This window comes from Tenebrio molitor, chromosome 1 (assembly GCF_963966145.1).
Source record: "Tenebrio molitor chromosome 1, icTenMoli1.1, whole genome shotgun sequence".
NCBI classification, from domain to species: domain Eukaryota; kingdom Metazoa; phylum Arthropoda; class Insecta; order Coleoptera; family Tenebrionidae; genus Tenebrio; species Tenebrio molitor.
The window spans coordinates 45,856,386-45,869,327 of NC_091046.1; the positions used below are offsets into that span (position 1 = coordinate 45,856,386).

General features: G+C 42.7%; 1 protein-coding gene across 2 annotated transcripts in view; it reads right to left on the bottom strand.

Moving 5' to 3' along the window:
- Positions 1-12,942, bottom strand: part of Eip63E (cyclin dependent kinase Eip63E) — a 50,382-nt gene that overhangs the window by 35,803 nt on the left and 1,637 nt on the right. Inside the window, exon 1 of one of the 2 annotated variants that reach the window (XM_069058430.1) lies at positions 506-665. The exons of the other annotated variant lie outside the window; for it this stretch is intronic. The gene's annotated coding sequence lies outside the window, so the exon portion shown is untranslated. Of the gene's footprint in view, positions 1-505; positions 666-12,942 lie in introns of those variants that run through there. 2 annotated transcript variants of the gene reach the window in all.

Genomic DNA, 12,942 nt, shown 5'->3' on the forward strand with positions numbered 1-12,942 from the left:
GGCCCCCGAGTACGGCGAACAGAAGGAGATAAGCGACGATAACATCTGACCTAGAATCGGGCCGCACGTTGTAAAACTCCGAGTTCCTCAACCCTCATCGAAGGTAATTAAGTTTGACGAGCGATCCTTGGACGGCGATTCCGGCGAGGTCGGACGTGGACGTCCCCGTCGAAGGTGCGGCTCCTAAATAATCACTCTGCACGCGTGAAATCCATTAGCAAAATGAGTCCCTTCGATTGGATGAAGCTATAAAGAATAATTAGCCCGCGTGCGAGGGGAGTGCGTCTGTGACTTCGAGATCTGGCGGCGAAGAGCGACTTCCTGATAACCTCGCGGTACCGCTCTGGTACGACCGTCGATATCACTTATCACAACATTACAACTATACAAATACAAATAAGGAAGTGACGATGAGTCAAGCGACCTCGATTCGTCGTAATTAGACGAGGGGCGATCTCGGGTACCGCTGTGCTTCCTCCGGTACTTCTGCACACCTAGCACTCACCAGCTGTTCGTCGGCTTGCGGAGTCGGTCGCAACTGCACTAGAGCACACCAGAAGAGTGACGGAAAGACGAACGGACGAACCTCTCACGACGGTACGACCGGCATGACTGAATGAATCATGAGGAGTTGGCGGTCTTGTCCGGTTTTAGAACGCGATTATCGGCCTGATGGGGGACTTGAGTGAGCGAGTGTCCCACGACGGCGACGCTACCAGTCGAACTCGCACAAAGAGACGCCGTAAACAAGCCGTGTTGTGACGCCGGTCTTGGGGCGCACGCTCTGATTGAGGGTGCGTGCTGGCAGGGGGTTGGCGTCATCCGCTGCCGATACAAAAACTCGACGCTCGACACCTGTGCAGCCGCAAAAGGCCATCACTACTTCTTTATTGCACGATGAAAATTTATGCCGCGAGGGGAAAAATTAGTTTGTCGTCACTCCAGCTAATTCAACAAATAATTACTCATTCACACCAGACCACGGCTCACAGTCCTTGCAAATTCACACGAGTGTTCGACAAACTTATGAATCGACCAGAGATTGCATCTACATTTCTTATCGTTCTACCTTGTTATGGTCCTTGCCACACAACCGTTCTGATTTATCCACTCGTTTAATTTATCAATGATTCCTACAATGTTTTAACAAACACTGTAGGTGTACAATTTTTACTTTCCTACACCGGTACCACCATGCAGATCTTGACAAAGACGTTTTATGAAACTTAACACTTGCATCTTGACACCAACTTATCAGTACCATTGTCTACGACTCTGGATCCTCCTCTTTATCAATCGCTTGTCTGTTCCGTGCAAACAGATGTGCACACTCGTACCTGCTTGGAACAGATCTTCTTCTCATCGTCATCGAGTGTCAAAAACCTCGTAGAGACGTCGCAATTTGCCTCCATTTTCGTGGCCTGCACTCCTCCATGATCCGCTCTGTTTACACAGATGGTCCAGAATGGATGGTGTGGGTCCCGACCGCGATTTTCAAACACAAACAAAACGATGTGTATTATGCAGCGACTACACTGTTTACATGGAGATCCTCCGCGTTATTTATATCCAGGAGTTGGCCAGAAGCTGCATCCGAATTTATGACACACCCCATTTAAAAAAAAAGAGCAACAACTGGGCCCCCGGGGTCGCGGTTGATCCCCTTGACTGCACCGCACCCGGAAGCCGAGAGGTTTACTCGGTGCGAATTATTTCGAGAAAAATGAGCAAACATAATAAACAGCGATTCGACTTTCTAATATGGAGCGGCGTAACCTCGTCCAGTATCAATAACGGGTCGGCGTAATAAATTCCATGCATTTTCAATTGGATTGAGGTCCTGCCTCGGGACGGTTTTCATCACCCGGAGACGTCCGAGAATGGTGTTTGCTGTGCCATTACCGAGAGCCGGAGGTGTCACATTATACGGGGAAATGACGAGTAAGAGAACTGTTGTACAAACAACTGTCAACACTCGAGTTCCATAAAATGTGTCATCTATGAAACATCTAGTTCCAAAGTGCAAGAAGAACACGAGAGTGACGAGTTCAAAGATGTTTCATTGGTGGAAACAAACGAGACACACCTGCACTATTGCACTCATTTGCATATCGACGACCATGCGTTGCACCGATACTCTTTTTAACATTTTTTAAATTCTCCGACTTTCCCAGGACTTGCAAGGTTTTCCAGACACCCTGAACCGAAAACGACCGATTCAAGGTGAACCTGTGACTTCTCCGCGATCTGCATCGCCGACCAAAAAATTCGCCAACATCCGCGACACATTCTCAAACCCTCCGAATAACTAGCTAGAGGGGTGCCCCGATCGCAATTAAGATAAGAAAATTAATTGGATCGAAAATGTTTGCCATGCTAATGGGCCGGCTTCCCTGTCCCAGTGGAAGAAACCTCCTCCGTTGTTGACACGGACATTTTCGATCAAAACAACGAACCGAAGACGACCCCGCCAACAGTCCGTAACATTCGCTCCGGTTAAAAACCTGCAGACCATGATGCAGAATGGGGGGTAATGGAGCGTCGACAGAGCGGTCGGTCAAAAGCGTGCCCGGAAAGAAACCGAACTGTCGTATTACTCTTGTGAAGTGTTATCCCATCAACAATCGGATGCGACGGCGGGATCCGAACCGAATTTAAATAACTCCGCCGTAAAATTGAATTCGCGTCCTGAGACGCCGATAAAGAGGCGAAGGATTGCGGGAGGCGCCAGGTTCCGGGTTACTGGAGCGGATTGAACGGCTCTTAATCGATGACCTTTGGTAATTAACCGGCGTTTTGTGGGAATGTGGAGTCGGAGTTGCCCTCGGCTAATGGAAGCATTTAATTGCTCCACCGCCATTATCAATTTATAACGTGGAAAAGGTAATTAAAATCAAATTGGTGATTTCACAAAATGGCAAAAACACTTTCCGTTTCTCTTAATACTATCTCGAAGGACCAGATTTATCGCGATATCGTATCCGGCTCGAAGGACCAAAATGTTTTATCTCACAAATCGTCTCTCGCACAACCTCTACATTGCTTAGTTGACCCTGGCTAAGATTTTGACAAATCGATAGGGTCGAAAACAGAAAACAGTTACTTTGATAAACTTTAGCACTGACGACTCACAATGAAATTCCTTGTTCCACCACTCGAAGAAAACCCTATCTTTTTTCTGCGAAACAATCTTACTTGTTATCTGCTCTAATCTCCAAATATATGTCAAGATCAGAATATTAACCATTTCCTAATCAACTGTACTCTAGGAGATAAATTGAAAAGAAGGTAACATCAAAGTTCTATCGGTGATAAGAATCCTGAAACATTTCCACATTCCTGTTTGCCGCATCGAATACTTTGTGTCCAACGAGAGTTCTTTACGACTGCTTAAACGTACAGAGCGTGCAGATTGTCCTGCAGGATCAATAACTACGTAAGCTTCGTCGTCACAAGAGCTGTCTCACGAGTATCTGTGGAAATTTTTCTTAACCCAGATTTTGCCCTTACTTTCCAACACTTAACACCTATGTACATCCAACTTCACAACATTAATGTAGGGTCTAGTACTTTCACAAAGCTTCACCTCTATTTCACAATATCTTGTGTCACAATAGCGGTGTTGTTGAAAAAACTTTTCCACATTTTTCCAATCTCTTAACGACGCTTTTACAGCAAGACGCTCAGGAATCTGAGCGCATACCTTGACTCCCCTTCCTCGATATTTTCTTATGATTCTGGAAAATGCTCTACATCTTCTTTCTCATTTATAATTTGTTTGACAATGACTTTTCTGTCACCTGTTGCGATGGCATTAAAGTACTTTTCTGTTATCGCCACAAACTCCACCTCCAAACGCACAGTTAATAAATTAGAAAAATTAAGTTGTTGGCAAAATGCATTAGTCTCATCAGTTTCCGGACATGGTTTATCTCTTTTCAGGAAACAGAGAATTTATTAGATCATTATGCCCTTGACGACAGTGATCACTTTGTCCGCATGACAGTGATGAAAACGCTAACCAAACAGATAATGAGCTTTTTTTCCAGAAATTCCTTTTTCCCAAGTGTACATACATACACCTACGTCACATCCTGGGAATATTCAGAATTCCTGTTTTTGATTTACGAGATTATCGATAATATTTACAAACCAGAGTCGGTTACTGTGATGGGCGAAATTTATGGCAGCAACAAAACGTTATTTCTCGACTACAACACTTGTTTCATTCTAACCTCCACCGTAACCAAACGAGAATCAATCGAAACGTTTAGACTGGTCGACAGCACTCCAATTGGAATAAAGTGTGCAAAAACTTCAGTACAAAATAACTTTCCACAAATCGAGCTTTCAAACTCTCGTCCCTAATTAAGGATGTTTCTTTTGCCGTTTGTAAAAACCCCCGCAACTCCTGGCGTCTCTCCGTTACGTTTGCCGTTTCCGATAGGATTTCTCCCTTATTCGATGAGACATCAAAGCGAAATTTTTATCGAGGCCAATTTGCAAATTGTCGGCGGTGCCGCTTGATAAAGCCAATTTGCGTCCCGTCTGTTACATTAGCCCCGCTCCGGTCGGACTGTTGTGATGTGTAATTTGCGTAATGGAAGTCCGTAAGTGAGATTTTAGCGGTCGTACGCAAAGTAGCCGACCCCGGCGGCGGCGGCACTTCCGGTCCGGGCCCGGAAGCGGAATGTTTGGCGAACGTGATCGTCTATACGTTTGCCTTTTGATTGTTAATGGCCGGATTAGGCGGCGGCAAATTTACCCGAGCAGACGATAACGCCCGGACTCTGGAAAGTCGTCCTCCAGATGAGACCCTCCCCGTCAGGCTGTTTTGATAACGGCGCAGTCTTGACGATTATGATCTGGGGTGCGAAATGCGACCCCCCCAGGTGGGAGCGGACGGATGAAATGTGGCAACGGCCTTAATGGCGCGTGAAGATTTACGGTGCCGACTCCGGATCGAGTATCTCGAGGAGTTGATGTATGCCGGTCGGGGCCATTGTGTTTATGAAGACTCGCCCTTCTGGGGGAGACTTGGAGTGTTTTACACGTGTCACTTCGACGGATGACGAACGGATGCGAGGCGCGGCTTATCGCCACCGAATTTTTCTTCTTCGCAAACACTCCGACCAACTCGCTCTTTCATCTTTGGCAAGGGAATCTGACACTTCCGAAACACCGCCATCAATCCGACGTGAGAGCTGCGACGTCGTTACTGGTGGTGAAATCTCCCGTGATGGCGTAATTACTCACGACGGACGAAGACACGCCGATGTTGATCGGCCTTAGTATGCACCGAGATGACTACTAAAGTAGATTGATTAAGACTGGGGCGGTTGATTTTCCGATGGTGCTGATAAGTCGAGCGGAAGGAATCACGCGAACAAGTCCCGCACTGCCAATTAGTCTCGCTTTGGAATTGCAAGAGTTGCTCGTTTGTTGGCCTGTCCGGAACACGTATGGTAAAGGGTGGAGGAAATGGAGGAATGTGTCGGTGCGGTCACGCCACCAAACTGGTCACAGACGTGACTCGAAAAATGTTTACAATTTTCGACAAACAACAATGGACTGGAACCTTGACAGCAAAGAACTACAACAATGTCGTTGTGGTTAGACGATAATTAATTAAACACTTGATTGTCTTGCGACTTTTCTCGCTCTGACGAGTGACAGACACAAAAATCAAATAAAATTTCTAATAGCTCCGCAACAACCACTAACTGTGGTTTAACCAGACTCTTGGATCTCTTCTGGTAATTACGTGGATTTCCCAAGAGCAGCCAATATCTTCATACGCAAGGATTTCAAGTTTTTAGAACTGCAATTCACACAGGTGCTTCTGAACTGTTGAGATAATGTACTCTTGCGTCAAGGACACATGATTAGCTAAAATCTTAACTCCCTTTACGTGACTACCACTCGATGGTAACAAGTATTATTTCTTCTCCTTGTACTACTACTGTAAGAAATTTTCGATCCACAAAAGACGTCCAATTGACAGAAATTCAAACAAAAAAATCTTTCTTTCATGAATTGTCTGTGCTATCATACTGTTTGTGGTTAAGTATTAGTATTATCTTAGTATTTTCTTAGATGGTATCCACTAAAAATTGAAATGATCTAACTCCTAATGGAAAATTCTTGGGAGTTGTCAAAAGACTATATCCAGGAGCTAAACTCGATCAGGAAACAGATTGTTCTATTTCTGATTAAAAATTAACAAGGAAAAATGTTTTGCTCACTGGATCCTGTCCAAATCTACCTCCAATGGTTGACCATAAGGAAATTATCTTTATTCAAAGACAAGAACATACAGTAAACATTATAGTCAATGCATCTGCACACACGTAACTGATAAAAGTTGTCAAAAACTACGTCAAGAGCAAACAGAAATTTCTTCCTGTTTTTGCTTTGATATCAAGTGATCTTTGCGGATCCAGATTGTACTCGATCCAAAATCAACTCTCAGATTGGTTTTCCTTGAATTTATAGTATCTCGTCACAATTAGATTTTGCTTTCAAGGGTAAGAATAGGTCACCCAACAAAATTTTCTATCTTATTTTTACTTTTTTGAAAGGAATCTAAAGATTACTCTTCAAGGCATTCCAAAAGATATTTGATTTTCTTGATGTGACTATTTTCAACCTTCATTTGCGTTGACTGATGACATCTTTGATTTCGTCATCCAGAATTTCTTCTCCTAACAGCTACTTTTCATTGCTCTCTGATTATTTATCTTCCAACAGCATCAACAACTCTTTCATCTTTTACTACCCTTTCTTGCAACTGAAACATCTGTTTTGGTGAAGAATTTGAAGTGTCTTTCAAAAATGTGCCACCTTTCACGAAGTCATTTTCTTATGCGAAAAAGGTCTGATTAGAAGGTTTATTTACTGTCACTAACGCAGATGCAAAAGAGCAGCTGCGACGAACAAAGAAAAGTTTACCTGTCATGGATTCCATTTTAAAGCATTTGAAGTGATACATTTCTTCAGTTTCTTTCAACCAACAAATTTGTATCATATAATTTAACTCGTATCACCAGATTGCGTGTTAGATTTGATCTAACATTATGTAACGTTAACAGAATGTTTATTAACCATTGGTAGTTGTAGTTTATTAACTATTTACATATCAAAAACATTATTTACATATTTGAGGAGGTGACTTCTGAATTTTTTCCACATGTTCTGTCCTGTCAACCAGTTCTTTTTCCTTATTCCAAACTGTTCGATTTTTCCGTATATCAAGTCGCTCCGGTAACAGACGCATACTCCAGACCTGTCTGCGGAAAGCCCTGGACACAAATCACATTTATCGAGTGCCCCTCTTGACTTATTGTTTCACCGTTCTATTTCCATCCCGGTTGTGTCTTTTTCAAGTGCGTGACATTTACAGGCATTAGAATTTGTCGACTTCGTTGTGTATTCTTACTGCGTGGCGTGGGCGACGGTATTTTGGGCAAACGCTCAAATTGAGCTTCATTTTTCCTCGCACAGCTCCGTAATATTCCTCTTTATTTATTTATCCCGTTTGTTAAAAATTTTATTAGGCACGCCGACATCGCGTGGTCCGCCTCGTTCTGTTCTCGTCCTCTCCGGGAAATTACATCTCCTTTCCCCCGCCTGCAAAATTGAACGCCTCTATTATCCCGAAAACGAAACTAGACACTTCCCGAGTCGGCCAATTGAAAAAGAGGGCTGTCAGGTAGTTATGGCTCGATTTCGTGTACCTCTCGCAGGTAACGGCCCCGCAGACAAGTCCACCGGGTCGTAATTCATCTTCCCCCGATGGAAAAATCGCCGGTTCTGGACCGCACTGGCGTGCCAACTTCCAATATCCACTTATTTATCGCACCCCACCTTAAATCATCGCCTCCTGATGGCCGCCGTTTGTCTTTGTCCGCGCTAACGAACGACCGTTTAACTCGTCTAATTGGACGGCGGCGGAAAAATCGACGGTCATCCACCCCCTCGGACCCGGCAAATCCATTTAGCATCGTAATCTCCCCCGCGCGCGACACCCGACGTCGACGGGGACGCTTAACAAGGGACCGTCTGCGCCCCCGGAGCTTTCCGGCTACCATTTGCCGCCGTAGCCGCGGGGTATTTTTCAATCGAAAGGACGAATCGAAATTACGAAACGGGAAAACTAATAAAAGGTCCCGGAGGCGGCAGGGTGCGTTAGCACTGCCGCCGCACAATACCGGGGCAGGTCATAATAATACGCCGCCGGAATGGCGCAATATGCGGGGAAGTTTACAAACAAGACGCCGTTCGTTCCTTTGGAATAGCGCCGCCGACGAGCCGAAAGAATATTGCCAGGAGGAATTCCTCGGGGTGGATGCACCAAGGGGCGAATAATACACTCGAAGGTGGAGCTTTTTCGGCGCTCATCAGACAACTCCGAATCCCCTCTCTCTTTCATCTCCAGTAGAATTTTTGCTCTTCGCTCTTTAACCCGATTAGTTTCTGTAAAAACACGGTCGACTGACCATCCGGACGGTCCAGACTTCACGTTCGACACATTGCACTGGCAGATTTCGGGTTCCTACCCTTTGCCATTTCGACACGACCACTTTCATTAGACGTCAGACCTTTCGCAATTCGAGTCCACTACGACACACAACGGAATTGTTTTGCATAATCAAGAGGGTACACGACGAGGTAAAGATTAAATTAATGCTAATACCGGAGGATAAGTTATCGTCGGTGATAACTGCACCATTACTGCGAATGTATTCATGAGAGTTCATGGCTGTTGCAGCTACATCCAGTCTCTGAAAGGTTGTGCTTCATAAGTGGATTCAGGACATTTAGAAAAAATCCATTCCTAGACAATTGTTGCAGTTTTAGAACTGATTTTGATCATGGATTTTCCTTCAGATATTAAATAAGAAAATGATCTTATTTTGGAGTTTCAGAAAAGCTGTTGGAGCATCTCAGGCAGTTTGGTACCTCAAGGGTGGGGCACTATACGAACATATTGTTGGTCCTTCGAGCCGGATGCAAAAACAAAGCAACATACCGAGGAAGAAAGAATGCAGGATTTAGAACGGTAATGTTCTTGATCTGATACAAAGTTGGATGATCACCTCTTGGTGGTCCTCTACGAAGGAGTCTGTTGTAGATAGACCTAAGACAAGTTGAGGCAGAAATATCTCTATTTAGAATGGGGAGTTCTGTCCGGTCAAGACCATAAAAAACTACACATCATACAAGAAACACCACAAAAATTGAAGAAGATCGGATGAGAAATATCGATTCATCCTTCATACTCTCCAGATTTGACCAATTCAGTATCTGATTAAAACTTAGACACTTGGAAGGTAGTAAAGAAAGTCTTTAATGAGGATACATTTATGTCGCTCTAAAAAATGTAATCCAAAGCAATGACCCTTTTGCGAGATTCGGGATTGAAACGTCGCAATTGTTCCAGACACTTTGGGCCCAGCCTTGTCGATGAAGCAACCGATGCGGAAGACACCAATTACCAACTATCCAGTTTGGTACAGAACACTTTTATAACACATTAAACCGCTGCACACAACGGTAACCCAGTACATAATTATCCAATTTCACAGTTCCAGAGTGAATTACAATGGTGTGGAAGTTCACCGCGATCCTAAACATCATCCGCCTCGACAATTACAGATAACGCTAAGTGGACGTCGATGTCGTCGACGAATTTATACTTCTGTTGCGTCCCATTCTGTTACTTGTACACATAAATAACGAATCGTGGAAGTATTTACGAGCCGAAAAACTCCAACCGACAATATTTCGTCCGAGTAATCCTCTCCCATCTTCTATATTTAACGAGATAAGAGACGACCCGGAGGAATCTCCTTGTTTTGTCGTCGGTCCGATCATCCGGTATGACCTTTCCGGTCATTAGCAAATTGCGACCTATCCCGTTCCGATGGCGTCCTTGAAAAGAATGCTGCGGTGGTGGTGATTCATCCGTTTCTGTTTTCTCTTCGGTCCGTCCATAAAACTTTCCGAACCAAACAATTATTGTTATGTGAATGAAACCGTTTCCTTTGCATTCAACACACACACACCTTATCTGACATGTTTACCGTGGGCCAGTTTATTTTCAGATGTGGTCCTTCGCGGCGCATTTAACCAAAAATTTCGATCGAGCACGAAGACCCCGGTCTCTTCCGCTGCACCGAATCGATATCGCGAGTCGTCCTGCGGACCGAGATGGAACTTTACGATTGCAGTGTCGCTAAATAATCCTCGTCGGTGGAAAGCGAGTAGACGATCGCGGGGGCGTTGGCGCCGGCGATTTCGTAAACGTCCCGGTTCCCTCCTTGCGCTAGGTCGGGCGGTACCACGGAGCATTCCTGAGCCGGTTGCACGCCGGGTTGCGTACGTAGACGGTCATCAACCCGTCCTCTCGCTGGTGCTGTTTATGGTCAGTGGGCGAAGCAGCGGCCTTCGCACGGCCCTCGTCGCCGTACCCACACTCTTCCTGCGTGTTCTGCATTCCCTCGAACAACACCTCCGAGTCCTGGACTTCCCCGTCGGAATTTGTAATTTGTTTTTGTGCGAACGGCCGTTTCCGTAACGCGTTCGCATCCGAAACGGTCGTGTTCCATTATGTTTTAATGTTCACAACGGAATTGTGTGCCCGGTCCGCCCCGAAGATCATATCGCAAATTGTTAATCAATAGAGCGACATTTTATTCGGTGTAAACAAGACCGCACGAATTCCACGCCAGTGTTGTTGATTCGAAATTTTTCTTAGGGGGCTATTTCTGAAAGTGTTGAATCTATTGTTACAATAAACACGTTTCAAGGCGATTTATTGCGCCAAAGTAAATCGATTGACTCCACCATTTCAGAATGTGGAAAATTATGAAGATGTGAAGGTTTATTGCGAGGCCTCGGCGGAATTACTTTTCGATATATGACCGAGAAATTCGGTTTTATGGAGACATTTCTAAATAAATATTAAACAAAAATAACTCGACGGATCGCAGATCGACTATTTTTAGGTCAACTTCCAAAACCAAAACAGAAAGCTTTTTGCGTTCTTCCGATCAACAGAATAAACAATTGAAAAGTTTTTGTACTGTCAAGTTGTAATATTTTCTCGATTTCCTAAGCGATTTTGTTACTCTTCCCATTAAATCAGAATTGCTATAAATTATTTATCAAATTGTAATCTCCACAAAAAATAAAACTGTATAAAATTTTACTTTTACAAATCACTTAAATCTTCTTGTTTACCCATTATCTCTCGGTTTTATCCAAAATTCGATTTTTATCTCGACGAAGCTTGAAATTGTTCGTTTGCCTTATACAGTACTCTCAATTTTGTTGTAGGTCGTAAAATTTTATGGTACTTTAAGATAAAGATCTTGCGGGGCTTATAAATTCTAATTTACCACTAGCCGGTAATATTTTAAGCAACCTTTCCAAACCCAACCATTCTGCCCGTTAATCGCTTATAATATGCAATAAAAGTTTACGACCTGCAACAAAATTGAGAAAACTATACACTACAAATTTTCTACGGGTTTAAAATACGGCTATCCGACTGGCCATATCAAACATCAGTTTTTCTCTTGACTATTTCATCTTCCTCGTTACACTGTTCGTGCTAAAATAAATGCTGGTCGCATTTACAACGCTACAAAAAAGAGAGCTTCAAATTTTGTCATATAAATATGGAAAGACAACAGAATTTCGTAATTTTATTAAGAAATTCAGCACAAAAAAATGTTTCAACGTGTTAAAAATGAGTTTAGTCTTCTTTTATCAATTGAGCAGACTCTTTCACATGCTTTAAGGAAATTGGCGCTATCATAGGTTTACAATTTTTCTAGTGAAAGTTTTTCTTCGAAATTTGTACAAAAGCATTCTCCCAGATTCGGTTTGTTTAGAATACCCCAATTTAGATAAGATCGCAAAATCTTCTAATGGATCTAGAGGAAACTACGAATGACCAAAAGGGGACATTGCGTTTAATGATAAGAATAATCCTGTTTTAAGTACATTCCTTGTAATATGTTTCCCATTTTCCTGACCCTGTAGAAATAAAAGATCTTGACACAATATCTTCCTGGTCATTGACTTGTCAGATCACGCACATATTTAAAAAAAATCTTTAACTGTTTTTGGCGTGATAAACGAAAGTTTTTCGTGAATTTTTTTTTTTTTTTTTGTGTAAGCTGAAGAATAGTATTTTGTTAAATTTTTATTTTGAAGTAAGTACAGTCTATGGACAAATAAAACTGGGACAAAAATGACAATCACGTAAGTCAAAATTTACAAATCTGTATCGTTTAATTACGGCTTTATCACAAATAGGTTAACTTTGGTATGACATATTATATAGACACTGACAAATATATTGACAATTCAATGGTCTGATTTACATAGATTAAATTTTAAGTGTCCCAGTTTTATTTGTCCACCGACCGTACATATCGTTCTAGAAAATCACAAATATCGGGCGTTCAAATAAAATCCTGAGCTGGGAAGGCGTTGGAAACGGTCAATTGTTTTGCGTTGACAGTTGTAATTAGAGCATGCTGACAGATAACCTAAAATATGTAAACAAAAAATCTTTCTGTTTTGTTCTGTTTTTACATTAAAAATAGAATAACTAACGATTCCTATTCTCGAAGCAAATATCTAAGGGCGCTCTTTGCTAAAAATAAACATGTTCAATTGTGCCAAACGGCGGGAAATTCAAACTTTACATTGTTCCAAATGGTTTACATTTTTCAACGCCTACTCAGCCCAGGTTTTCATTTGAACGCATGATATATTACATATATTAGAAGAACTTCCTAGACCGACAAATCTACAATATAAATAACTTTGGAGTGTATCATACTTTATCTTGACATGATAAAAACAATTTACAGAAAAATTTAAACATAAACAGTCTAAGCAAGCTAACATTTGTTCTCATTTATC